This window comes from Serinus canaria, chromosome 1 (assembly GCF_022539315.1).
Source record: "Serinus canaria isolate serCan28SL12 chromosome 1, serCan2020, whole genome shotgun sequence".
Classification (NCBI taxonomy): domain Eukaryota; kingdom Metazoa; phylum Chordata; class Aves; order Passeriformes; family Fringillidae; genus Serinus; species Serinus canaria.
This window is the reverse complement of record NC_066313.1, coordinates 68,769,779-68,795,934: the sequence shown is the minus strand read 5'-3', so window position 1 is coordinate 68,795,934 and position 26,156 is coordinate 68,769,779. Positions and strand designations below refer to the sequence as shown.

Sequence of the window (26,156 nt, the reverse complement as noted above, 5' to 3'; positions counted from 1 at the left end):
GTACCAGACATTTCACCCTTCATGAATGTGGAATCAATCTTACCTCATGCTGCACATGAGGTAAGTCTAATGCTTGGGATTTTCTGAATATACACAAATTTATATATTCATGCCTGCCAATTGCAGAATTAATCCAACATATACTGAATCAGAACTTCTATGCATATATACCTAACTATGCATGTGCAGCAGGATCATTGTGAAGCTGTGTACTAGGATTTCGGGTCAAGGAAATATCAGATGTCTTTCCTGAAGAGATTTAATCCAGATTGTGTTGGATAAACATGTTATAAACCTTCCAGCACTGGTTTGTCTGACTTAATTTCAGTCCAGCTAAATAAAACTACTGACTCCTATCTTGAAGTTATGATTTTACGAGTTAAAGTTCAAGCTAAAGTAAAAATATAACTAGATTAAAATTTCAAATATGTAAATCTCTAAGGGTAATATCAAGATAAAAAAAAAAAAACTAAAATCCTGTGAGATCTGCACAAGCCTTAGGTTAGGCAAACTGAGTTATTTATAAATCACCACAATAAAGTCACTACTTTTACATTGTAGCTCACCATTTCTCTAACAAAGAGTCAGAAACTTAGCTCCCTTTCTAATGTAGGGAATCAAGTTAGTGTTCTTGTAGACTATTGCCTCAGTATCACTCAGCATTTTGATTATCAACTGGTGATTCGCCCTTGTGCTTAACCACTTGAGATCCTTTTGCTTTTTTGGATCTCTGCCTATAGCATAAAATAAAAAAAAAAACAGCAAAACCACTTTCTCTGCCTTCCTACATGATGGTCATGCTGAGCTGTGAAATCATCCAGCAGAGATTTACTCCCTTACCAGCTTTACAAGTGAGCTAAAGAGGAAGCAATAAAAATGTTCTGTAACCTTCTATCTGCCAGTATCCCTCTTCTTTCTGCCAATAAAAGTAGAGGCAGAGAAAGAAAAATAAAAGCTTCCAATTTGATATTTTCCTTAAAGAACATAGTGAGAGAAAATCTTTCTCCTGAAATTTTAGTTCTTCTGTAGCTCAGGATTTCTTTTGGTGTAAATTTTAAAGACAGATGCTTATGTTTTCTGTATCTGCATTTCTTACATAGGTTAGCTACAAGAATAAAATAAAATATCTATTTCCTAGATATATAACACCATTGAAATGCAATGCCTTTATACAGTAGAGACCGATTGGCAATGGGCAGATTACAGAGGGAAGAAAATAAAACATTGTTTTCCTTTTAGACTAAAAAATATTGACCCTTACAGTAAATGACCTATGAGCCTCAATATAACTGAGTGTTCATACTTGATTGGTTTAAGAGTCTTCCCTTTTTATATTTGGATTTTTTAAATCAAATTATGATTTTTAAGGTAATGAATTGTAACTGTAGCTGCAAATTCAAAAGGATGAGAGAAGAAATTATTAAGCTTTTGATTTACGCACTGTTGCTGACACCATACCCTTACACAGACTTAAACACAAATTATTGCAAATCAAAGACTTATTAAGAAGGCTTTCATTGTTAAAAAATAAAAGCAGATATTTAAATAGAAGATTGAGCAGTTTGAAATCTAATTGCTAGGTGAGTTTTGGACTACACAATTTAGGAAGGATTTCTTTTTTTTTTTTTTTTTTTTTTTTTTTTTTTTTTTTTTTTTTTTGGTCAATAATAGTTTAAATGCATCATCCACTGTTGAACTTGAGTCAGCAGTGCCCTGGCAGCCAGGAGGGCTGATTGTGTCCAGAGGTGTATTAGACACAGCATTGCCAGCCAGGCAAGGGAGGTGGTTGTCCTGCTCTGCTCTGCACTTGTGCAGAACTCTTGCTGAGTGCCGTGTGTGGTTTTGGGTGCCACAGTATAAAAAAGGCACTAAGCTGTTAGGGAGGAGTCCAAAGGAGGGCAACAAAAATGGTGAAGAATCTGGAGGGGAATCTGCATGAGGAGTGGCTGAGGTTGCTTGGTCTGTTCAGCCTGGAGAAGAGGAGACTGAGGGGAGACTTCATTGCAGTCTGCAGATTTATTCTGAGAGAATGAGGAGGGGCAGAAATTAACCTCATCTGTGGTGATCAATGACAGGACCCAGGGGAATGGCCTGAAGCTGTGTCAGGAGAGGTTTAGGTTGGATATTAGTAAAAGGTTCTTCACCCAGAGGGTGGTTGGACACTGGAACAAGTGCCCCAGGGAAGTGCTCACACCACCAGCCTGACAGAGGTTGGTCAAGAAGTGTTTCAACAATGCACTTGGGATCATCATGTGGCTCTTGGGAATTGTGCTTTGCAGGGCCAGGAGTTGGACTTGATGCTTCTTGTGGGTCTCTTCCAAATCATCATATTTTGTGATTCTGTGATTATAAAAAAGAAGAATGTTAACCTAAATAAATGAATTATCATATAATTTTACAAAAAAAGGAAAGGAGCTTTTATTATTAACATGCTCATGATAGGATCTTCTACTCAGTACTTTCATATGAAACTTCTAAAATCTTAATGCTCTTAAACAAGCGAGAGGCCAGCGATTTTACCTGCACAATGATCACTGATGTCAAGTTGTTGTAAATGTGAAGTAGACAGAATCCATTAGTAATTTTAATTAAATTTCTTTCTCCTGGAACACAAAAGAATGATAATAAACGGCATTCAAAGTCAAAAGTTTTGAATGTTAAGTGGGATGTGTGTGAATTTCAACTTGCACTGGAGCCATGGCTTTGTTACATGGGCATAGAAGAATTTTAAGAGTTATGCAGTTTTTAGAGATATTCATTTGAACGCAGTCAATCTGAAGTACAGAGAGAAATAAGGTACATCTGTACCCATCTGCAGACACACTTCAGAAAGGCCAGTATAACCTTGAAAGAGTAATTCAATAATACATTGATCCGCTATATTCACTAAGTGTACAAGTGGGAACAAGACCAAACTACAAAACACAGGGTACTTCAAAAAGGTTTAACTTTTCAGGCTGCTCAAAGCATTTTGCAAAACTTTTACTAAGTACAGTTGGAGTATCAAAAAAATTATGTACTGTCAAAGACAGACACTTTGGCTATACATGACTTCTCAGTCAAAAATAATACCTTCAGAAATATCCAGAAAAAAAGGAATAATAGAAAATAGTGTAGTATATACTGTGATGTCCTGTGTTCTCATTATGACAAGCTACTCATAGACACTGGCAGCAAATCAAATGCCTGCCATAAATTGATAAATTGCCATAAACAGATGTGTCTCTTTGTGTTACCTAGACTAGCAGTTTGGTTAACTTTCTGATTTGCATAAAATTCTTGATCCCTCACTGTACGTATTGCATGAAAGCTAATTCATATTAGTATTCTGTCCTTGAGCAATGCCTGTGATTCCTTGAAATAGGAAACTTGTACTTACCTAATGAAAAATTCTTCACTGGAAATATTGGAAAGCACTCTGTCAAGTCTTGCCCCATCTTCCTAGAACAGAAAATAATAAAAAAATCTAGAGAGTCTTGAATCAAATAGCCTTACTTGTCCTTAGGTCACACTTTGTTATTCAGTATCTGTCTTTAGGGTCACTATTGAAGGTGTTGGCACAATTAAGGGTAGACAAACATTGTGCATTTTTACCTAATTTTGAAATGGGGAAAACATCAGTAGCGAAAGGTAGCTTTATTTTTGAAAGGAACGTGTGAACAATATTACCTTAAAAAATATGCAGCTTTCAAGAACCAAAGGTACATTTGGCCACCACTGCATAGCTTGCTATCTGGTATTAGAAGTGAATCTAAACCTCCTGTCAGTTCTGACAAAGTAATTAATACAAATTTCTTTCTGGGATATGGTACAAAATCTGTTGTTTCTTTTAATTTCTTTACTCTTAAACATATTTCCCTCTTACATAGACTGAATATTAGCCTACTGTTTTTGGGTTTTTTTTTCTGGAAAGCAAAGTTGAATACAGAGTAAGGAATTTTATTTCATTTCATTGCCATAAGGAAATTCCAAGGACACATTTATTTGGGCCTTGTCAGCTGCTGAAGAAATATTAAAGAAAATCCCCTTAGTAGTCCTCTATTTGCTCCAAAAATACATTGGTTAGCAAGGCTTTGGCAAGCAGCTGCCTCAAGGTCAGGAAAGAAATTTTTCTTATTTCTACTATTGTAAGGCAAGGCAAAAAGACAAGAGCACTTATTCAGAAGATGGATAATGAATGCAGACATAGATTTCATTCTATCCAAGTATCCTGAAGTTTATTTGAGGCATCAAAACTTGTATCATATGAACTGCAGTTCAGAAACTTCTTTACACTGGTGATAAACAGAGCTGTTGGACACATGTTCTTGCTATCACAAACAGATTAATCATATTTGTGTTACTCTGAAATCTAGAAATTCCCTTGGATTCATCTGCATGTTTAGAAGACTGTGTACTAGCTTGTAATTTTCTTCTGGAGAAGGCAACCAAGTTCTACCATAAGGGAATAATAAATCATAGAGGAGAGGGAGGTGTTTGACAAGCCAATAAAGAAAGAGAAAATGCAGGACATCAATTATTCCAATTTACCAATTTTGCATCTTTTTTCTTAGAGGTATAAACAAGAGATTAAAACCATTGCCTTCTAACTGTTTTTTCAGTGTTAATAAGTTGAAAATGCATCTAATTGCAAAAATTTTTTCAATTAACATAAGCTAAGGCTTCCTATGAGCCTCTCTTTAATTCATGCATCTTAAGAGAACATAACAAAGGATATTCTGATTTCTGACCAGGGTGCATGGGTTTCCAACAGTCCTTGTGATTGTGAAGATCTGCAGGATTTTTAAAAGTGGACACTTTTTACAGAGATGTTAGTGATATACAATAACTAATTAGTCAAATTTAGTCAAATTACTTATTAGTCAAAGAGTCCTAAATTTTAGTCCCACATTTTGATGCCATCAAAATACACATGGACAGTCTGGTTAAAGAAAGGACAGAAATATGATTGAGTTTACTTAAGTATGTAATTATTTAACCAAGAATTGTTGTCCAGTCCAGAAGTCCACATGTTCAAGATGCTCACAAACTGAAATTATGAAGTGATGGAAATCGTGATGCTAAATCATCAGAAAGACCTTTCTAGATTTTTTATATTCTATCTTTCTCTCAGGAACTACTCTTGCCTGTTGGGGATGCAAACTCCAAGAGAGTGTTTTGGTTTCTTACGTTTTAATATTTCCTGCAGTAAAAATTTCTGGGTTTTGACCTTCTTCCCTTTTCTGACACAGTGAAAAAGTATTCAGTCCATTGCCCTTAAGTCGCTGCTATTAAGCTTTAATTTGAATGTAATTCTGCAAGTGGCCTTAATTTGAATGTAATTCTGTGTCCAGTAAGACATTATATCAAATTATATGGTTTCTGATAATAATTCTATCACTATCAATTTTAAAGAGTGAGCCTTTCAGCTTTAGAAACAACATGTCACATAGTAATAAAGCAAAGGGACAAATCAGAAACAGACTGGATGTGTTATACACCAGCAGCACACACGGAAAGTATTTTGCTTTGAAAATATATTTTAAAACTGTTCTATGGGAACATCTGAAAAGTGCTTGAAAGTCTCTCTATTTCCTGCATCTGATTTAGAATGAATGCTGAAATTTTTCTCAGTCAAATTCAGGCAAGAGCCTAGAGAAGCCTGAGTAAGAAAAGAAAAATGACAAAACATAATTTCATCATTTCAGACACAGATATTGTTGATTAAAGACTGATGCCTTAAAGCTGGCCTGGTGTAAAAGCTTACACAAGCCTCATAATTCCTCTTGTGTTTACTCACAGAACCATGACGTGCTTGATACAATATAGTTAGCAAGAGAAATTTGGACATGAAATCCTGGAATCTTGAGTTTAGTTCAGAAAAATCAATTTTAAAAACAAAAAATGGTCAAAGAGCCAAAAGTCTTGGAAAGGACATCTATTTCTTTACCTCTTGCTCCTTCTCAAAACAATTTAATGATATATGGTTATATGAAAAAAAAGTGGCGATAGGTGGTATTTTGAGAGAATGGTAGATGGCTGACAAAAACAAAATTTGTTCTGAGTAGCAGCTGGACAAAAGACAGGATGTCCTGGTGCATGACAGCTGCCAGTGGACACCCATGTTTTGGTAACAGAATCAAACAACTTGCTGAGTTTAGATGTCTAGTGATGTTATCAGTGAGATGCATTTCCTGACTGGATGATTTTGCTAAAATAGCAAAAAAACTTGACTTTATTAGATATTCTCTCTGTGTCCAGGTAATTTTGGAGTGCTTGACAATTCTGATAAAGGTTGATGGAACATATCCTGGAGCACTGCAATATACAGAGGCATTTATTTCTCACAGATGACGACTCCTGTTTATGAAAACTTTAAAATCTGTATGAAATTTCAATCTTGCATCAATGGTGTATTATAGGCAAAAAGCTAATTTTTTTTATTGGTAGAAAAAGTGTCAGATGGGGAAGGAAAATGAATTATGGAGGGATTTTGTGCTTTGTTGTCTCTGATCAGAGAGTCAGATATCAACAAGACACATTGCAGATGGGATGATAAGTAAAACAACTGCTTGAATTTTGAGGCAGTGAAAGAATGGCTTCCTGTAAGTTTTACAGTTAAAAACATTTGTGAGTCAGTTTATGATGATAGATCTGATCCAATGTTGAATGAGTTTAGATAAAAGAATTCAAAAGACCTTAAAAAGCTTTGAAACTTACCTTATATGTACTAGAAAATACCATTAAATCAAATAGTGTCTCATAAATAGATTTACTGGAAGCAAAACCCAATAAAAAGTATATGGCCTCATACTTAAATGGTACAAAGTGAACTACTGATATAGGCCTACCTAAGTAGAAAAGGATGTCAAAGAGCCATTCATTGCAAAATGAATTTCAAAGATAATATATAAGTGTACTAAAGGCTTAGATTTACGATAAGTCTAAGATAAAGTTCACTAGATTTTAAAATCTTTGTCTCTAAATGTTTAGGTACTTGGTCATGGATCTAAATTCCTATTAGCACCATAACCACTACCAGGTTTTACTGTCTTTCTGATTTTACTGAAGTTAATGTTGTTATCTAATATCTTTGTGATTTCAATAAATATAGTTGTCAAGCATCTTCACAACTCTCTGACATTAAAATATTGTGGCTATATTGCAGTGAGAAGTGCCTCAGAACACCTTTCAGAACTACTTCTGAAATTTCTATTGCATTTTTCAAGGGCAGCATTTTAGCTTACATTCAGCTCACAAGACACTGTGTCCTCATTTGCAGAGAGTGTGTCTTCCTGAGTCTGAAAATTAACTTGGTATGAAAAACTGCACACATGTTAAGCTCTATAAATGTAGTGGGTGTTTGCTTGCTCTAAACATTTTTGAAAGTTATTTTTATCTCGTCTTCTAAATGCTAGAGATGGATATATTGTACATTGCAGGAAGGAAAAATTATTAGGATAGTTATATAGGCACTCATATTAATTGATGAATGTGGAAGATAAATGCAACTGTTACATAGTGGGATGGCATTCTAGCTGTGTTAAACACATGAAAATTTCAGGCAGTCATTCAACTGAATCTTGGCAGTATTTCTTAATATGAGAATTTTGGCCCAGCCAAGTTACTTATACAAACATTCATACTAGTGTCAGTGAAACCTCTTGCTAAATACTCAATTGCAAGTGAGATTCTAAAGAGCTTGATCTATTTATTTCATTGCTACGTTGTGAGATCTTTGTGAATATTTAATCATGATTAGCATAAATGAAATCCATTAGTATAAGCTCATATAAAGATCTGGTTGCCATTTTCAGTCAGGGTTTCATGATCTGTTCCTTCGTCAGTGGGAGTTTTCTAGAATGACTTTGAAACTGGAAAATATTTGGTTTTATAATTAATTCTTATGGCAATGTTTTACTTACAAAAATTATGAGAAAATTAAACTTTTATATATATATAAACTGAGAAGAGAATGGATGTGTGTAAATGATGTTTAATGTGTTCATGTAGCTGTTAACAATATTGAGCCACAGATATGTATACGTTTTTTCTTGTCATTCTGTGTAATGGTGTATACACGGGAATTTACATATGGGAATATGTATGCACGTATATATGGGTATATTTAAGTGTATGTGTATAATTTAGATAATATTTAAATGTTTGCTATATATTCCATACATATATGTCTGTTAATTAACACTCATTTTTGTTAGAGGGTAAAACTGAGACATAAATCAAAAGAAGGAACAAAACACCTGCTTTTCAGAGATCTGAGTTCAATCTTTATTTTTGTTAGACTGATGTACTCACTTATTTCAGCTCTAAATGTCTCAATGTGCAATCTCATCAAGTGTCCAGGTATAAAAGAGGAAACACAACAGATAGAAGCAACTAAATTATTCTCATCTTCTATCCAGATGCAACTAAGAAATATCTTTTGGATCTAGCTGGTGAATAATATTCCAAAAATATTAGCATGAAGGAAACCTTCCATGCTCTTGATCTAAGAAAAAATGTTTTCTGTGAACCACAGTACCTTAGGCAGCAGACCATGATGTGCACAGTAGTTTTGAATAGGATATATTCTTTGGATTATTAGGCTTATTCTGGTTATATTCTTGTTAGAGTTCTTTTGGGTTTTTTTGGTTTTTTTTTTTTTTATCCCCAGGGATATTTTTAGATTTCCATTTTATTTCTTTACTCTGTGTTCTTCTACTGCCTTGCATTTCAAACCATCTAACTTGCATCCATTTGCTGTTATATCTTTGCTGTCTCTCTTGATTTTAATACACTCAGGTTAAACCAGGACTTTTGGCCTCCAGCATCTCAGAGCAGGTGTGAGCTACCAGCAATGCTTGAGGGACATGTGTTATGTGTTTCCAGACGTGTTTTCTAGTCCTTGGCCAGAAGTTCAACAATGTCTCCACATGTTGGAACATCCTGATAACTGTTTTATATCACACAGAATGTAGTGGTCCTGAGCTTCTGATATGACAGGAAATTTCGCTGGAATGATGTAGCTAAAGCTCTTTTCATAATCCCTCGACTAGTTACAGAAGAATGATTTCTCCAAATCTTTGCTGAGCTACTGAGACAGCTCCTTGAAAAGTTATTTATAGGCTGGCCTTATACCCTGTCTTTGCAATAGTGAGACGAATTCAGTTTCAAAGCAGAGGTAAGTGATCGACTATTCATCTCTAGCAAGAACTAAAGTAGTGTATGCTTATACGTAATACTTCAGAATAAAAAAGAACAAACTGAAAATAAAACTCCTTTGTTTCAATATATTGCTAGTTCCTTGAAGTAAAAATAATGTTGTTGTAATAGACAAGCCAGAGTTCCATCTTAGACAGATGATCAAAAGTGCTGTTTTTTTCACCACCATCATTATGATAAGAATTTAGGGTGAAATTTATGTGGAGCAGAAAACTAAAACAAGAAAAACCAAACCAAAACTCCAGGCAGAAGAACCTATTCATTTAGACATAATATTTTAAATAAAATAAAACAAACAAACAAACAAACAAAAAACCTCAAAAAAGTCAAAGAAAGAGCAACCAATCAACCACCAAAACAAAAACCAACAAGTAAACCAACCCTAAAAAAACCAACAAAACAAAAACAAAAGCAAAGCAAAAAAACCCCACAAACCAAAAAGCCCAGTCATTTGCAATTACACTTCGTCTCTCTAGATTTGTTAAGGAAGAGCCTGGATAAAACTGTTGGTGGATATTCTAAAATTAGTACTTGAAAAGGATTCAGAAGGCTGAGATTTCAAGAAGGACCAGCAGGGTTTCCTAACCCTTTACATATCCCTAATAAGGGTTCTAAACACCTTTTGCAGCTTCATGGTCTTCTGACAAAGACACCCAACTCATGTCTCTTGAAAAGCCTATTCTTTAACCCTGTGTTGACTACCCACAAGGAATCAAATGGTGTTCAATGCATCTACCAGTAAGGTAACAACAGGTTACAGTTTTTGTAGAATCCTGTGGTAAAAGTAGTTTTCTGCATAATGAAAGCTTTAATGCTGGTACTCTCTACCTTTTTCAGAGATTCTTGGTCCTTTTCGTTGATTGCACATCCTATCTTTGCACCTAACTTAGATGGTATGAGTTGCCTCACTAGAATTTAGGAGCTGGAATGAAAGTGCTGCAGTCCTTATGTTTTAATCCTCAGTCCTTCATTTATATTAGTCAAATACATTGCATTCAGAAGTGCCTGAGGAACTTGGTGAATATTTGATACTCATCACTGATGTTATTTTCTTGTTTAGTTTTTCTTAGAATGGGCAATCTAGTTTCTTAATCCTTTTTCATTAATCATGATTTTCACACCCCTGATTATTCCTATTGTTTTTTGTTACTCTTATGCTCATTTTCTCTTCCTTTGACACATTTTTGGATGCAGGGGTAGAACAGCCAGTCTCACAGCATGACAGAGAGCTTTTACTTGGCCTGTGCTTGAAGACACAGACTGAGCAACATTGCATTAATAAATGGATGTCCCACTGCCAGTGCACCATGAGGTCTGAAGGCTCCCTATGGAGAATAATAGAATAGCAATATGGGAGAAAGTAAGCAGTATGTTGGCACAATCTTTTAGCAAAATTGTGCTGCGTATTTTTGTCCTTTGAGGCGACTATGTCTCCATTACAGTGTCTTGTAGAACTATTGCTTTTTTGATAAAAGAAAAAAAAATATTATACATAAGAAACTAAAACTTCCAGAGTTATCTAGTCCTCAAAAAAAAAAAAAAAAAAAAGTCCCCTTACTGGCTCTATTTCACAGCTGAAATAGTCAACATCTTATTAGGCTAACTTATTTTGTTTGCAAATTGAAGTCAGAATTTTTATTCACCGAGATCTGCATTTCCTTCTGTTGGTGTAAAATAACTATAATCTTCCATGTTTGTGTCAGAGCCTTTCCCAGCTGCAACTCCCCCTTGACTCTGAACAATTCTGTATGATATACATGCCATTCAATTTAGGAAAAACAAGGCACTCAGCAGGCATGACACAATCAGTTATTATATTCTGCCTGCTCAAGACTAAGCAAGTTCATGCACTACAAATGTGGTCAGAATGTTGGCAATAGCTCCTTTTAGACACATAGAAAAAGAGAACACAGAGAGCCATGGTTTTCTTAAATCAGATTATAATTGGCAATTGCATTAACATGAGTAAAATTACATCTTAGCTAAATCTGCATTTCAAGAAACACAAATGTATAGATTAAATGAATTCTATCCATATGTATAGATATAATTATTAGTCAAAAGTGACAGTTTAGAAATAGTTTGGTTGGTTGATTTTGGCATCTTTATTTTCCTAAACAGTAATGGATTAGAAAAAAAAAAAAAAACAACTGTAAAATGATGAAAGATGTGATGTGCAAGACCATACTAAAAAAATGACATCATTAAATGTCTCTGACAAGAGGAACAATGAATTGTGAGGAAATTTCTGACAATCTGACTAAAAAAATATTCAAAGATAGATCTTTTTTTAACAACAGCATCAAAACCAAGCACAAGGTAATGAAATTTATAGATGGCACAAAACTGGGAGTTACAATGTCAGAATGCATCAGGAGGGTTGCATTCAACAGGAATAGATCTCAGGGCCATTGTAGGAGAACTTGTTCAAACTGATGTCCTGTGTATCACTTTGCTGATCCTCAATCAAGGAAGATGAGCTCGAACTTATGTAAAGAAGGAGCAGGAGGAGAAGTAGAAGGAAGAAGAAGAAGGAGGAAAAAGATAGGAAGGACAAGGAGAAGGAGGAAGAAGGGGAAAAACAAGGGGAGGACAAAGACGAAGAAGACGAGGAAGACGAGGAAGACGAGGAAGAAGAATATGAAGATGACAAAGACAATGAAGAAGAAGAAGACAAATAATAATAAGATGATGAAAATTAAGAAGAGAGAAGACCAAGAAGAAAGTAGAAGAGGACAAAGAAGAAGATGAAAAAGAAGAAAAAGAAGAAAGAAGAGGATGAAGAAAGATGAAGAAGAAGATGATGATGACAGTGACGAAGACGACGATGAAGAAGACGACAACGAAGAAGATAAAGAAGAAGAAGATGAAGACAGAGAACACAAAGACTAAAAAGACAACGATGAAGATGATGATGAAGATGACGACGAAGAAGAAGAAAATGAAGAAGATGAAGACTACGAAGACGAAGACGAAGAAGACGAAGAATGAAGAAGACGACGAAGAATAAGAAGAAGACAATGAAGAATACGAAGACGAAGATGAAGAAGACAACAAAGAATATGAAGATGAAGAAGAGAAAGACAAGGAAGAAGACAAAGATGAAGAAAACAACGATGAAGACAAAGACGATGTAACTAAGAAGACAAAGACGGAAAAGATGAAGACGAAGACGAAGTAGACGAAGACGAAGATGAAGATGAAGACGAAGACGAAGAAGAAGATGAACAACAAGAAGAAGATGATGACAACGACGTCGACGATGACAAAGAAGATGATGAAGAAGACGAAAACAGAGAACATGAAGACAAAGATGATGATGATGAAGACGACAACGACAAAGAGGATGATGAAGATGACGAAGACAACCATGACGATGAAGACGATCAAGAAGATGATGAAGAAGACCAGAAAGATGACAAAGATAATGAAGATGACAATGAAGATGACAATGAAGACTATGATGACGATGAAGACGAAGACTATGTAACTAAGAACACAACAACGGAGAAGAAAACGATGATGAAGACAAAGATGATGATTACAATGGCCATGACAATGACGACGAAGATGAAGAAGTTGATGAAGAAGGAGACGAAGACGATGACAATGAAGTTGATGAAGATGATGAAGACGACAAAGATGATGATGAAGAAGAAGAAGAAGATGAAGACAAAGACGATGATGAAGACAAAGATGATGTAACTAAGAAGACAAAGACAGAGAAGATGAAGATGAACACAAAGACAGAGAAGATGAAGATGACGAAGACGACTGCAATGAAGATGACTACAAAGAAGATGATGACGAAGAAGATGATGAAAAAGAAGAAGCAGACGAAGAATAAGACAAAGAAGAAGAAGAAGAAGAAGAAGAAGGAAACAAAGAACACGAAGACGAAGACCACAATGAAGACAAAGATGGAGAAGACAAAGACGAAGAAGAAGATGGCCAAGAAGAAGAAGACAATGATGACATCAACGACGAAGGCGAAGACAATGGCAACGAAGACGAGGACGACAAAGACAACGACAAACAAGATGACGATGAAGAAGATGATAAAAAAGAAGACAAAGACAATGACAATGTTGACGACGAAGACGTTGATGACTAAGACGACAGCGACGAAGACGACGACGAAGATGACGACGAAGAAGACGACGAAGTGGACGACAGAGAAGAAGATGACAAAGACAACAAATAGGAAGAAGACAAAGAAGAAGACGAAGAAAGAAGACATGGAAGAAAGAAGAAGATGAAGATGATGACGAAGATGATGATGACGAAGACGACGACAAATAAGATGATGAAGAAGAAAACTAAGAAGACGTTGAGGACAACAACGATGAACACATCAAGGACGACAATGATGAAGATGAAGAAGATGAAGACGAAGAAGAAGACAAAGAGAGAAGACAGCGAAGAAAGAAGAAGAAGAAGATGAAAAAGAAGATGAAGAAGAAGAAGATGACGAAGAAGACGAAGACTACAAAGACGACGATGAAGAAGAAGAAGAAGAAGACAAAGACGGAGAACACAAAGATGGAGACGATGATGACGAAGACAACGATGACAAAGAAGACATCGAAGAAAACAACGAAGAAGAGTAAGACGATGAAGATGAAGACAAATACAATGATGATGAAGAAGATGAAGACAAAGAAGAAGATGAAGAAAGAAGACGACAATGATGAAGAAGAAGAAGACGAAGGAGAAGACGACAGTGACGAAGAAGAAGAAGACAAAGACAAAGACAGCGAGACTACGGTGATGATGAAGACGATGATGATGATGACGAAGATGACAATGAAGAAGACGACGAAGAAGACGTTGAAGAAGAAGAAGAAGATGAATACGATGATGAAGAAGAAGACAACAACCAAGAAGAAGATGACAAAGATTATGATGAAGAGGAAGAGGAAGATGAAGATGAAGAGGAAGAAGAAGAAGACAAAGAAGACGAAGACAACAACGGCAAAGAAGACAATGAAGAAGATGAAGAAGAAGATGACGAAAAATAAGATGAGAAAGAAGAAGAAGATGAAAAGAAGAAGACAAAGAAGACAAAGACGAAGAAGACAAAGAAGAAGATGACAAAGAAGAAGACGAAGAAGAAGACAAAGTAGAAGAAGATAGACACCAAATGCGAAGATGATGAAGACGATGAAGACGATGTAGACGGAGAAGAGAAAGAAGATGAAGATGATGAAGACAAAGGAGAGGAAGAAGACAAACATGATGAAGAAGACAAAGAAGTCGAAGAAGAATACGAAGAAGACGAAGTAGATGAAGAAGACGAACAAGATGAAGAAAAAGATGATGAAGAAGAAGAAGATGATGAAGGAAAAGAAGAAGAAGACCAAATGTTTCTCAAATATTGCAAAGGGGATATAGCAGAAAGTCAGGAGTACTCAAAATTACTGAGTAGCACTGATAGAGGAACAAATGAGTACAATTTCACTATAAATATGCTTTAAAATATCTTGAAAGAAAGTTGATAAGCCTAAAATAATAATTTCCATAAGAAAAAACGTAGAAGAAATCTGACAGATTTCAAATGAGGGTGCAATAAATTAACAATGAAAGTTTCCTAAGATGGTTACCAGGTACTACATTCTGCGTTTCTGTGGTCAAGAACAACACCATAAGGGGTATTTCAATTTGGCAACACTTAACAAAGGCAAGGAACCCCTATTAATATGCTTTGACTCTGAGAAATGCTACTGAAATGCTGGGGCAGTAAAATGATATTTCTTTCAGTACTCTAAACTGGAGTTCAGCATACACATAAACCAGAAACAACAAAGTTCCCAGCCCTCTTTTCATTTTGGTGACTCAGTTTTATCATTTAACTTATTACACCATTAGACCAGCACAAGTGCTTTCAAGGCTGCATGCTGAATCAGAGCAGAAAAGACCTGAGCTGCAAAATAAACAGAAAAAGAGAATAAATTACTCTTTTATGCTCAAGCCAAAACTTCGTTCACTGTACCGTCTACAAGAAGTAGTTCTAATCTAAGAGAAGAATGAAGGCAATAGCAGCACAGGAAAATGACAGAAAAGGCTTCTTGTACAATAATGTTTTAATCATAGAAAATATAGAGTCATAGAATAGTTTGAGCTGGAAGCAGTGCAACTCTTCTAGAAATATTTTGTTCTAAATTGCCTTTCATTGCCTTTCTAAATCTTGAAAAGCCCCAGAACAGTTTAATCTGGTCAATAGAGTGAGCACTGGTCTAGAAAGAGATTTCATATCAGCTTTCCCTCTAAAGCACAAACCTTCTGGTTATAGGACAGGGCAATGTCATTATGTGCATGTATTTTCCACAATACATTTGAAATTGTCCCCATTTTGTCTGGGGCTTAAAGACTTTAAAAATACCATTAAGTTTTGCTGACCAATTAAGAAAAGCATTTTGTTTTTAGATTCAAATCTCTTCATTAACCATACAAGATTAATTAATGCTTCTTTGCATTTTTCATATGTATAAAACCACAAGAAATGCTGAGAATGACAAATTATTAAGGAGTTACTTCTATTTTGAATATTCTTTTGTACATAAATGATCTCGCCAGCTGTACATGACAATGGAGACATAAAGTAGGACATATTAAATAAAATTGCAAGTCAGGGAAATGCAGGAGCTGAGATGCAGTAAGTGCTGACTCTTTCATTTGAAGAAATATTTTAGTCTATCTAGATAAAACTTGGATTTACATCAACTGAAACATACGTGAAGAGAATATATGAAACATAATGACCAAATAAGAGGAATTCAAGAGCAGCGTTTTCAAAAAACTCAGCTAGTGTTTCAGTTGATTTGTGTCACTGAACATTACATATTCCATACATTTTAAATGAAAAACCTCATCTCCTTTAATTGCTATGCAAAAAGAAGAGCTGAAGAATTTATTAGATGATGACTCTTTACCTTAGGACCCTATGAATAAATAATCACATAAACTGATTGAACACAGACTATTAAGAAAATGGCACTGAGAAAAGTTAGATTGAATAGAGCAATCTGATTTTCACTGTAACAGAAGAAACATTAACAACATAAGAGGCCTATTGGCTATACAAAAAGAGGGATTCTACCTTTTAAGCACTGAAAATTGTAATGCTTAAATGGAATTTTAGCAGGAATGAAGTGAAAATAAATCAGAAAAAAAATCTTGTCTTAAAAGTGCATAGCTCTAGTCTAGTTTTTTTTTATTTTTCTCAGGGAGACATGATCTATAATCATAGCCATGATCCCAATTCCAGTGATTCAGAGAAAGTAACAAATAAACAATTCACACCCCATCATTTTATAAATGTTTTTTCAGTTTTATTGAGTGTAAGAATGAGCCCTGCCTAACAAGTGTGAGCTTTACTGCTTTACAAAGTACAGAATGTACTTTCATAGTCAAGTGATAAAGGTGGTCTATGCCTCCCATACTATGTAATTCCAATTAAATGGAATAATCATGAATTATCTTTGAATAGTATTTTCAGTTCAGATACTGAAAAATGAAGTAACAAACATAAAAGTTATAAAGAATTACTGGGAAACATTATAACAAAATCATATAATCAGAAAATGGTTAGGGTTGGAAAAGACCTCTGGAGATTATCTGGTCCCAAACATGAATGTGTACCTCAGGGCATTGGAATAGATCTGTGATTTAAATAAAACATAGTCTAGAATTAAGACAATAGAATTTAACCTAGGCTTTTTTATTTTAAGTTAGGAAAATAATGTAAATTATATTGAATTTAAATATGAATGTGTTACCTTAATTTTAGGATATTAGTTAAGTGCAGAAATTAAGAAATTATGGTAATTAGAATGAATATTGTGCTATGGAATGACAAGTAAATATCATATTTTAGGTACACAAGATTATACCATTATATATTTTTTGCTTGTTCACCATTAAAACATTAATATATTCCATATTGGTTTTTAGTCAGGAAGCTGACGGATCAATATAATCCTCAAAAAAGTTGTGAGTCAAGAAAAAAAAATTTTCTTTTCCAAAATTATTGGCCTAGAAAAGCAGATTGAGGCCCCTTCCTGAACTATCTGGTGATTTTGAATCTTCATATACTTATGAAAAATATCTTACTGTATTACAAAATAACTATGTAGTCAAATATAGAAACACAGCAAGGATAAGGAAAAATGAGTCCTAGTGAGGGTAATATGAGAGGGAACAAAAAAAAGGGCAGGAGAATTTTCAACATTAAGAGCATGTTGTTACTGACTAAACCCCTAGGGTTGGAATGGGATTCACTGAGGAAAACCCAACAGAGGAAGAATGTTCATATGGGCAAAGGTGTTGATATGCCTGTTCATCTTACAATGCAGTGCAAAGAAGACGTCTTAATCTCAACACAAAGAGGACCTGAGGGTCACTTCTGCTGTAGGTAAACCACTTCCAACACCTGAGTGGATCAGCTGGGGAGGTAAATGTTTTCCTGAGTCAGCCAGCTTTAAAATAGGAGGAGTAAAGTATCAGACTCGCAAAGCACAGGCTTTGAGTAAACTCATCAGGACTTGCCTTGTGTCCTTAAAAGAAGCTGCAGTTCAGGAGAAGTTTATCCTCTGAGACTGCTTTGGAGCTTAGTGTAAAACAGGTGGAGGGAGAAAGGATGTCATAAGGACAGAGTGTTCTAAAAATGTCCCAACACAGATTTGAATCACACTATGGTCAGATGGCCATGCTTAGCCTAATTTAAAATGCTCCTACTCCTTAGCTTGGGTTACTATTGAAAACATAATCTAGAAAGTAATTTCAGAGAGTTGTTTATGTGTTAAGGCGACCATAAACATGATGTGACAGTATATAAAAAGGTTTTAAAAGGGGTAAAAATCAAAAAGTTTTGTTTTTGTTCTAGAGAAAGAACAAAGTAATTTCGTAAAGCTTTCAAAAGCTGTTAACTAACAGGTATGTAACTTCATTGTTTTGATAATGAAAGTCTCTTTAATTTGTTCTTTGAGGTACAATCAACAATGCCTTTTCAACCACACAAGGAAAGAAAACCTAAGGAAAAAAGAAAATGCAAAAGCAAAGAAAATAAAGCTTTTATTAACACCTCTCTACCCTCAGATAATTAGGGAATAATATATTCTGGACAGCTAATTTGATTGAATTAATTTTTAAACACAGGAAAAAAATGTCTTAATTACAGTTAATGGCTTTCTATTTACACTACAATATGATAAAAAAAAGAGATGGGTTTTTTTTTTTTTTTGCAAATCTCCTTCAAAATAATGCACCTCTACAGGGCCTTAAAACTACCAAAGATGAAAGATTGCAATGTCGTAAAAATACACTTTAGGAAGACGCAAGTATGCAGTAAAAATTATGTGAATATTCATCCAAACTTAATTAAATATTTCTGGTCTATCAGCCTAAAGAGATTCATTTCAAGAGTAAAATTTTTAAACTGTGATAAAATTACAAAGTTTGAATTATCCCTCATGCTAAAACTAACAATTAAAAATACTAAAAAAACAATAAAAGAGCTACAATTATATGTAATTTTCCTAATGACACCAATTTTAACCTTTTCAGCTAGAAAATATGAGACTGAAAATCGTCTTTTTTTTCAGCCACACTCAGAGGACAAACAATAATAATTCACATGTTATGATAATGGACCTAGTTACAGCCTCCCTTATAAAGCAGGACTTGCTTTCCTTCAGAAATTCTCCATTAGGATTTGTCATATCCATAACTCAGTACTCAGTTGTGAGAGACAAGTTTGGCCTGTTCATCCTGGCTGAATCTCTTGCTAGGCTGAGAAAACATCAAAATTACAACAACTACTAATTCTTTCCAATTTTCTGATTCGAATGAACAGAATTTACCTTGGCGCTTGAACTAATTGAGCCCTGGAGTTCCTCTCTTTGTAAGAAAGGAACGTAATAAGTTTTCTTATTCCCTTATGAGGTGAAATGCAGCATGTTAAGACAATATTTGCTGCTGGCATGGCAAGAGTACAAATACACATAAATCTTGTGGTATGGTGCTGAAGAAATGGGAATTCAAAGATTGCTTTGTGCAGACTGTTTGAGGAGCCAGTTGCTAAGATATACCTTAGAGCCATCCTGCACAGATAAGACTAGATAAAATCTGAGTTCAGTCTCATGTTCTATTAGAACTTCTGAGGACATAACCAATGGTTTTTAATGCTAATTGATAAATTATGGAGAAAGTGATTCCTTTCTAACATATGGAGAATTTTGAGTGTAATACAGATTGTCAGTCTTCTTTGGAGCTGCTATGATAAGTGGTCTCTCTGTCTTTATGTCAACCCAGGGGCTTTAAAAACCCATTTTTTCCCCTGCCCTGTGGGTCTGACAGCTGGCCCAGGTCAACCCACCACATCCCATAAGAAGAAAGTAAATAAATATCATGAGTACATCTATGTTGCTAAAAAAACAGCCAGCAAGGAAACAATATAAGGGTTTGGATTTCCCTTTGCTGACCTAATTCAGCACTTAATCCCAGTGAAAGTCCTGCCAAGGAAATATTCTACTTCATTCTAAAGATAGTTATCTCAAAGGAGTACTCAAAAAGGGCAGCAAAACTGTGAGACTGCCCAAAGTTTTGCGCCCCCTGCTCCGCCTTGCTACAAACCCAGACAGAATCTCTGCCTCCCAAAATCTGGTAAAAAACCTGCACTTTGGTAGTGTGCAGCACAGCCCTTTCGTTGTATCCGATTTATTGTGAAAAGAAAAATACAAACCAGCCTTGCGGAGGCTTCGCAGGGGACCCATTGCAGGATACAAATCATGAATGTACTGTTTTCATCCTAATGCAACTGCTATTAAGCAGTCTGGATGCAAGCCAGCCCACAGTCCTTGGTTTCATGTCCAAGGATTGATCCTGATTCTCTGTTGTTAAGGGAAACAGCTGAAGTCATTGCACTTGCTGCACTTACTTCCTTCACATCTCCTGTGGCAGTTGATTTTGGTCATTGTCAGAATTACATTAAAATTTTAAAGAGTTATTTTCATTATGAACATCCTTATTACTTCACTATTTCATTGTATTCATCTGCTAAAATTTGTCCTTTGTTTAGCTAGTAATCGGTTTGGGGTATCTTAAAAACTATAGAAAATCAAAGCTGCTGTGGAATTCTTAACAGCACCTGAGCAAAAATCAGAGTCATTATTTTTTTTATTGAAATGTATCTATGGCAGATGAAGAGAACCAAACCAGAACAAATGCAGAAGGGAAATAAATATAAATAACATAAATAAAATACTACTCTGATTCCCAGTTCTCTCAAGTAAGACAATAGCATGATTGGCTTTTTTTTTCCTTTTTTCTTACATTTTGCTAAAAACATTGCAACTGAAACACAATTCAAAGCTTCACACTCCTCATTTTAGATCTGTGATAATGTACCTTCAATTGTCGATATACCTTGCACAAAGTCTTATTTATTGATCTGTTTTAGTTCAGGCTTTTTATTTGTGTTGCTTTGGGTTTTTTTAATATCTGACATTCCACTAAATATATTCAGATAATCTTTTCTATCATGTTTTTCAGTAACTTTCCTGGGTTATTCATATGAAGACTCAATTCTTACCTTCTGAAACACTGCATGCAAGACAACATACCTGAATTTCCCATTATTCCTTCACATAACCACAAAAAATGAAGTAGGCACTAAAGGGTAGTGCACCAACACTACTAAATAAAGGTAAATGTGCTGCTTTACACAAAATTCTTTCCAGTCTGACAGCACAGTGCAGTAAAAACCACAACATGATAACATTTGTTATCAAAGTCAGAGCTGAGAGCATAATTGATCAAAGAAAGTATAAGGAAATATATTACAGGAATGGAATTTTTTTGCAATAGAAGGAAGAAATTGAGAGAAATAGCAATTTAAGTGCATTAAGCACAATACTGACATACCTGACATTTACAATATACATGGGAAAGGAATTTTCTAAACTCAGGTTGTGAACTCAAACTCTCTATGTATTGAGTGGAGAAAACTAGTTGGGTTTCTTTTTAAGCATTAATTATTATAACCATTGTCGAATAATTCAGTGCTCTAGTAAGCCGAGAGGAAAAGCCAAATAATGAAAGTTCTTATACAACTCTGCTCTTCTCATCTGTACTAAGGAAAGGTTAATATTCACAAACTGAAGTAGCATTTGAAGGTGGAGGTCTGCAGATTTCCTGTATTTATGAAGAGTCAGTTCGCCTCAGAACCCAATGCCAAAAAGACAAATTGTGTAAATTCGCCTTGACAACACAACCTGTGTTTTCCCTGGGCTTTGATCCACAGATCCCTCCTCTCAGCATATTTTACAATGATTACTGCAATCTAATTTAGTTGTGCACTTACATCTTCTGGTGAAGCTACACAAATGTGGGTAAGCAATGCAGTTTATTTGTGAAAGTGGTAGTGTGACAGTGTTGTCCCTGTGTTGAGGCTTAATTTTCAACTTTGCCTTTAGGTCTAACATGATGAGGTAGTGAGTTGTAAGATACCTGGTCTTGAGTAACTCCTTGACAGTGGGTGAAGTCATATGACAGATTCCTTTGTGCAGCTTAGAGGGAAAAAATGAAGTTTTTAATATCTTCAGAGTTGCACTTAGAGATCAGATCTTTCTCTTCCTGTGCAAATATCATCTCAATATTCAAATCAATATTTTGTGTATGCTAAGTAAGATATCAGCTGATTTGATTACTTTGTCTTTCAATAAGTTGGGATAAAGTTGACACCTGCTATGCCATGTAAAACTCCAGTGGTTTGGTGTTGAAGTACTGCCTGAAATGCCCATCTTAGCTCAAAAGGGGAAATTGCTGTCATGAAGAAAAGCAGAAGTTTACCAGCTTAGAGGTAGTACGGCCCTAAGTACTCTGATTGCATACATGCACAATCTAAAATCTGTTAAACATATAAAGAATTGTATTTGCAAAAAAACTAGAACAGTGTTCTTTGTTTTGGAGAACTTTTTATGAAATCTCTTCATGTTCATTTACCTTATTACCACATAGGAAAAAAAGCAAATTTTTTTTTGTATGGTCTACTCCAAACTTATGTAGTTCTAGGTATGATTTGTATGATTATTTCCAGCCATCTGTGTTTGCAGAGAGAATAAACAAATGGATTTATGACTGGAAGAAAAAGAAGAAAACTGTTAAAAAGCAAACATCTAGAAGACTGCATATCAGATCAGCAGCCAATAATTATCAGTATATTAAATGCTATGTTAATAATAATACACCATAATCATTTGAATTTTGAAACTAGAACACAATGGTAAGAATACCTGTGCCTTTTAATGTAACTTGACTGTAAGAAAATGTTTGGAAAGCTCATCAAAGTTAACCTACAATTGATAGAAACTATGATATGTCAACACAGAGTGATATACAGAAACTCACTCTGATTATGGTTTATGTAATACCTTCATCCTTGAATTTCTTTTCAAACCTTAATCCATATAATAGTGTCTATTTCAGGAAACAAAGGGATAATTAAATGTGGTAGAGAGATTGATTTTTTTTTTTACTAAAAAGAATACATTTCCTAAACAGAATGGATTTCATCTGATCTCCCACTGTAATTCTGTTCTGGATGTGTTATTGTAATACCAGAAATATTTTACTGATATTCCTCCATTTTCTTATATGATGTTATTCACTTAGAGAATAAAATTATAAAATTGAAGTACACGAAAGAATAAATAATATATAAATATAAATAAATATTAAATTTAAAGAAAAATCTTGGTGAGATAAAAAAATATATTGGGAGAAAAAATGAGGTTCCTTGATCACGTGGAATTTCATCATTGACATTGGCCTCTATGTTTTCTGAATTACAATATTGAGATGGATAGCAATATAGACTCACAGAAAAAAGTCAAAAGAAGATTAAGTATCAGAGATTTAAAATGTGTGTGTCACTCTCTTCTTTTCCTGAAAAATCCCACTCAAATTCTTGTGTTATGCTTCAGTGCAATTAGAAACCATCATCATGCTAAGAGCTGAAAGAAATTCTGGATTTCAGTTTCTTTCCCTAATAGACTCATACAAGCATAAATGTCTGGTGTAGCTGTTATGTTAATTTTTCTCTTCTTCCAAAGCTGATTACAAAATAAAAACCTTAGAGAAAGATAAAAATGTAATTAATTATCAAAGGAACTATGCAGATATAGTGAGGTATGAGAGGGGAAGCTATGAAGACCCAGGAGAGACACAGAACTTAAAATTGCACAAAAACCCTGCAGATAAGCAAGAAAATAAAGAAGTTCTTACAAATATAACCCCTTCCATAATGCATGCAAAATTATTAGGAATGATTAAGACATGATTAAAATTATTTTATATGTGGAGGAACATGTAATAAGAATTAACACTAAACTAACATTAATTAACACTTTCAGAGATCACTCTTTGGCATAACACTAAGAAGCATAACAAACTTGAGGGTTTGAAGTAGTTAAGCATACAGCTACCTTCCACCAAGTTCCTACAGTATGCTTGTACTTACAGAAAATATCTTTTCCTGAAGTTTGTTGAAACTAATTTACTATGAAGTTTTAGTTAAGTAAATATTATTATTTACAACAGGATGCCATCAGTTACTTCATTCCATAAGATTCTGTGTTGATGCTTATACTGTCTTGTGTTTTCAAACCACAGTGAAAATGAGTTAAATAGATTAAAACATTTCAAGAGAATAAATATATTTATCTAGACAGATATGGAGGCCTGCTTTACCCATGAAAGATGAAGCTGAGTGAGCAGATTTTATATTCAGCTTATGTTATACCAAAATATTGACAACAATTGCATAATTGGAGACACTTCTCTATATCCATCACCCCAAAAACTTAATACTATCACTACTACTGACAGCCCACAAGCCTTGTAGTACCTGTGCCTGACAATGCAAGGCCCAGCCATGCCTTTTGTTACCAGTTTGTTAAGGGAACTGGCTGTGTGAACTTGGCAGCAAATAGCTCATTACCCTGAGTGATTTTCTTATGGTCTTGCCAGTGTGAGCAGAGGCTGACAGCAGCGGGGCTCTGGGAACCCAAGCAACTCCATGCTGTTCAAGAGTTTTTCCAGTTTTTCCCTTTGATTGAGCAGTGGTTCAGATTGCCCAGGGATGTTGTGCTGCATCACAGGTTTGCAAGAACATTCTGGTGCAAACTCAGTCTGACCCTTCTTTCAGAAGGAGGTTGGACTAAAGACCTCTTGAGGTTTTGTGTGCACGCTGTAGAGCTGGATAAGGACTCGTTTTGCTTGAAAAAACTAGAAGTAGCCAAGCACCAGTGAGTAGAAGAATTAGGGTATGGGGAGGTGTAAGCGTGGAGCACATATTGAGTCAGTGAATATGCACATCACAGTCTGCAGCCATTAGTGCTGACTGCACAGCATTGTCTTTGTGATTTTGCACATTCACATCAGGTGCAGTATGATTGTTAAGGGAGAATTGCTTTCAGTATGCAGTGATAATGATTAACAATGTGCAATAACTAATTATTATCAACATGTGATGTTAATTAATGTCAATCTAGTGAAGTGTTGTTTTAACAGTTTGAGACTGACCTGATTTTTCAGTCTTCTAAGCACACCAATCACAACTCTTGGTACACACAGGTTGTAAGAGCTGGCAGTGAATTGCTGCAGGATGCCTTAAATATTCTGAGTGTTCTTGACTGCTGATTAAAAACATGATGAAAAACTAATACATGTAATCTTAATAAAATTAAATGAGCAATTATTTCTTAAAAAAAAAGAATATTTTAATGAAAAACTGAACTTGATTACTTTTTGTTGCTCTTTTCTTTTTGATTAATTTTTACTGTAGAAATGCATGAAAGTGCTCCATCTCAAGTATAGTGTGCAGCACATGTTCTGAAAGAGTTTTATAAAATCATGAATTGAAAAGAGGGCAAACAAAAAGAGGACTAACTTTCAATGTTCTAATGCATGAAGTCAGGGAAATTAAAAAAAGAAGCTATGAAATCAGGTGAAATTATTATAATAAAAAAGTAAATACATTATTTTACAATGAAACCTGCCTTTTTGTGAAATGGTGGAGGTAAAAAGTGTAAAGATCCTAAGTCCTTGGCCATTAGAAGACATGATTATCTCAAAATGAAAGAACACATATTCCTCTTAGGAAAACCTGTGGCCTTAGCAAACTGGACATTACAAGAGTGTATCTGAACCATATAAAAATACACTTATCCCTAATCACCCACTTCATAATGCCTTATGACTAAAAGAGACTGAACATATTCAGAATCTAGAAAATATCATTTATAACTAACAATTTTACTGCAGACACTCTATCAAGTGAATGTCTTTCGACACTGGTGATAGTGAAGTGAATAATTTCTTGAGGGGAGTGTTAACTTGGTTAGTAAGTATGGTTCCACACTGTACATACTGATTTGTTTGTAATGAAAATCTTAGCACCTGAGCTAAACTTCGTAGATTTCTTTTGCAGTTAGAGGGAAAAAAAAAAAAGGTACTTACAAAGAAAGATTTATCAGTTCTATTTTAATGTCCATATTGGTATGCATACACAAATGCAAAATAGTATCAGCAACCAGAGGAAAAAGAGGTTGCATTGGCTGGAGCTCCAAGGAATACGTAGATTCAAATGGTGAATTTCAGTGCACTTCAATGCAGATGTTCAAGTCTATGTGATGTAAATATTTTTTTAATTTTGATTTTATCCGGTGTGTATATAGTAAGAAGGATATCAGAACATACCTCTGAGAAGAGTAGCAGATATTTTGTTGAATAAAGTCCTAGTCCATTCTTCTCTTCACTGACCAAGCTGAGACATACTTTGTGTCCTAGAGATTATTTCTCAAGTGTTGCAACCACTGTGAAAAGCAGATATACAAAAGCACATGCATAAAAACTCTCACTGAGACATTCCCTGGTCTGAATTGCACAGCCTGTGT

General features: G+C 34.9%; 1 long non-coding RNA gene across 1 annotated transcript; it reads right to left on the bottom strand.

Annotated features, from left to right (window-relative positions):
• Window positions 1–2,534: 2,534 nt before the first annotated feature.
• Window positions 2,535–26,156, bottom strand: LOC127060187 (uncharacterized). The gene is made up of 3 exons (XR_007778906.1): window positions 25,960–26,156; window positions 3,380–3,441; window positions 2,535–2,603 (listed from the first exon to the last, which is right to left on the bottom strand). It is a non-coding gene; the product is annotated as an uncharacterized LOC127060187 (long non-coding RNA).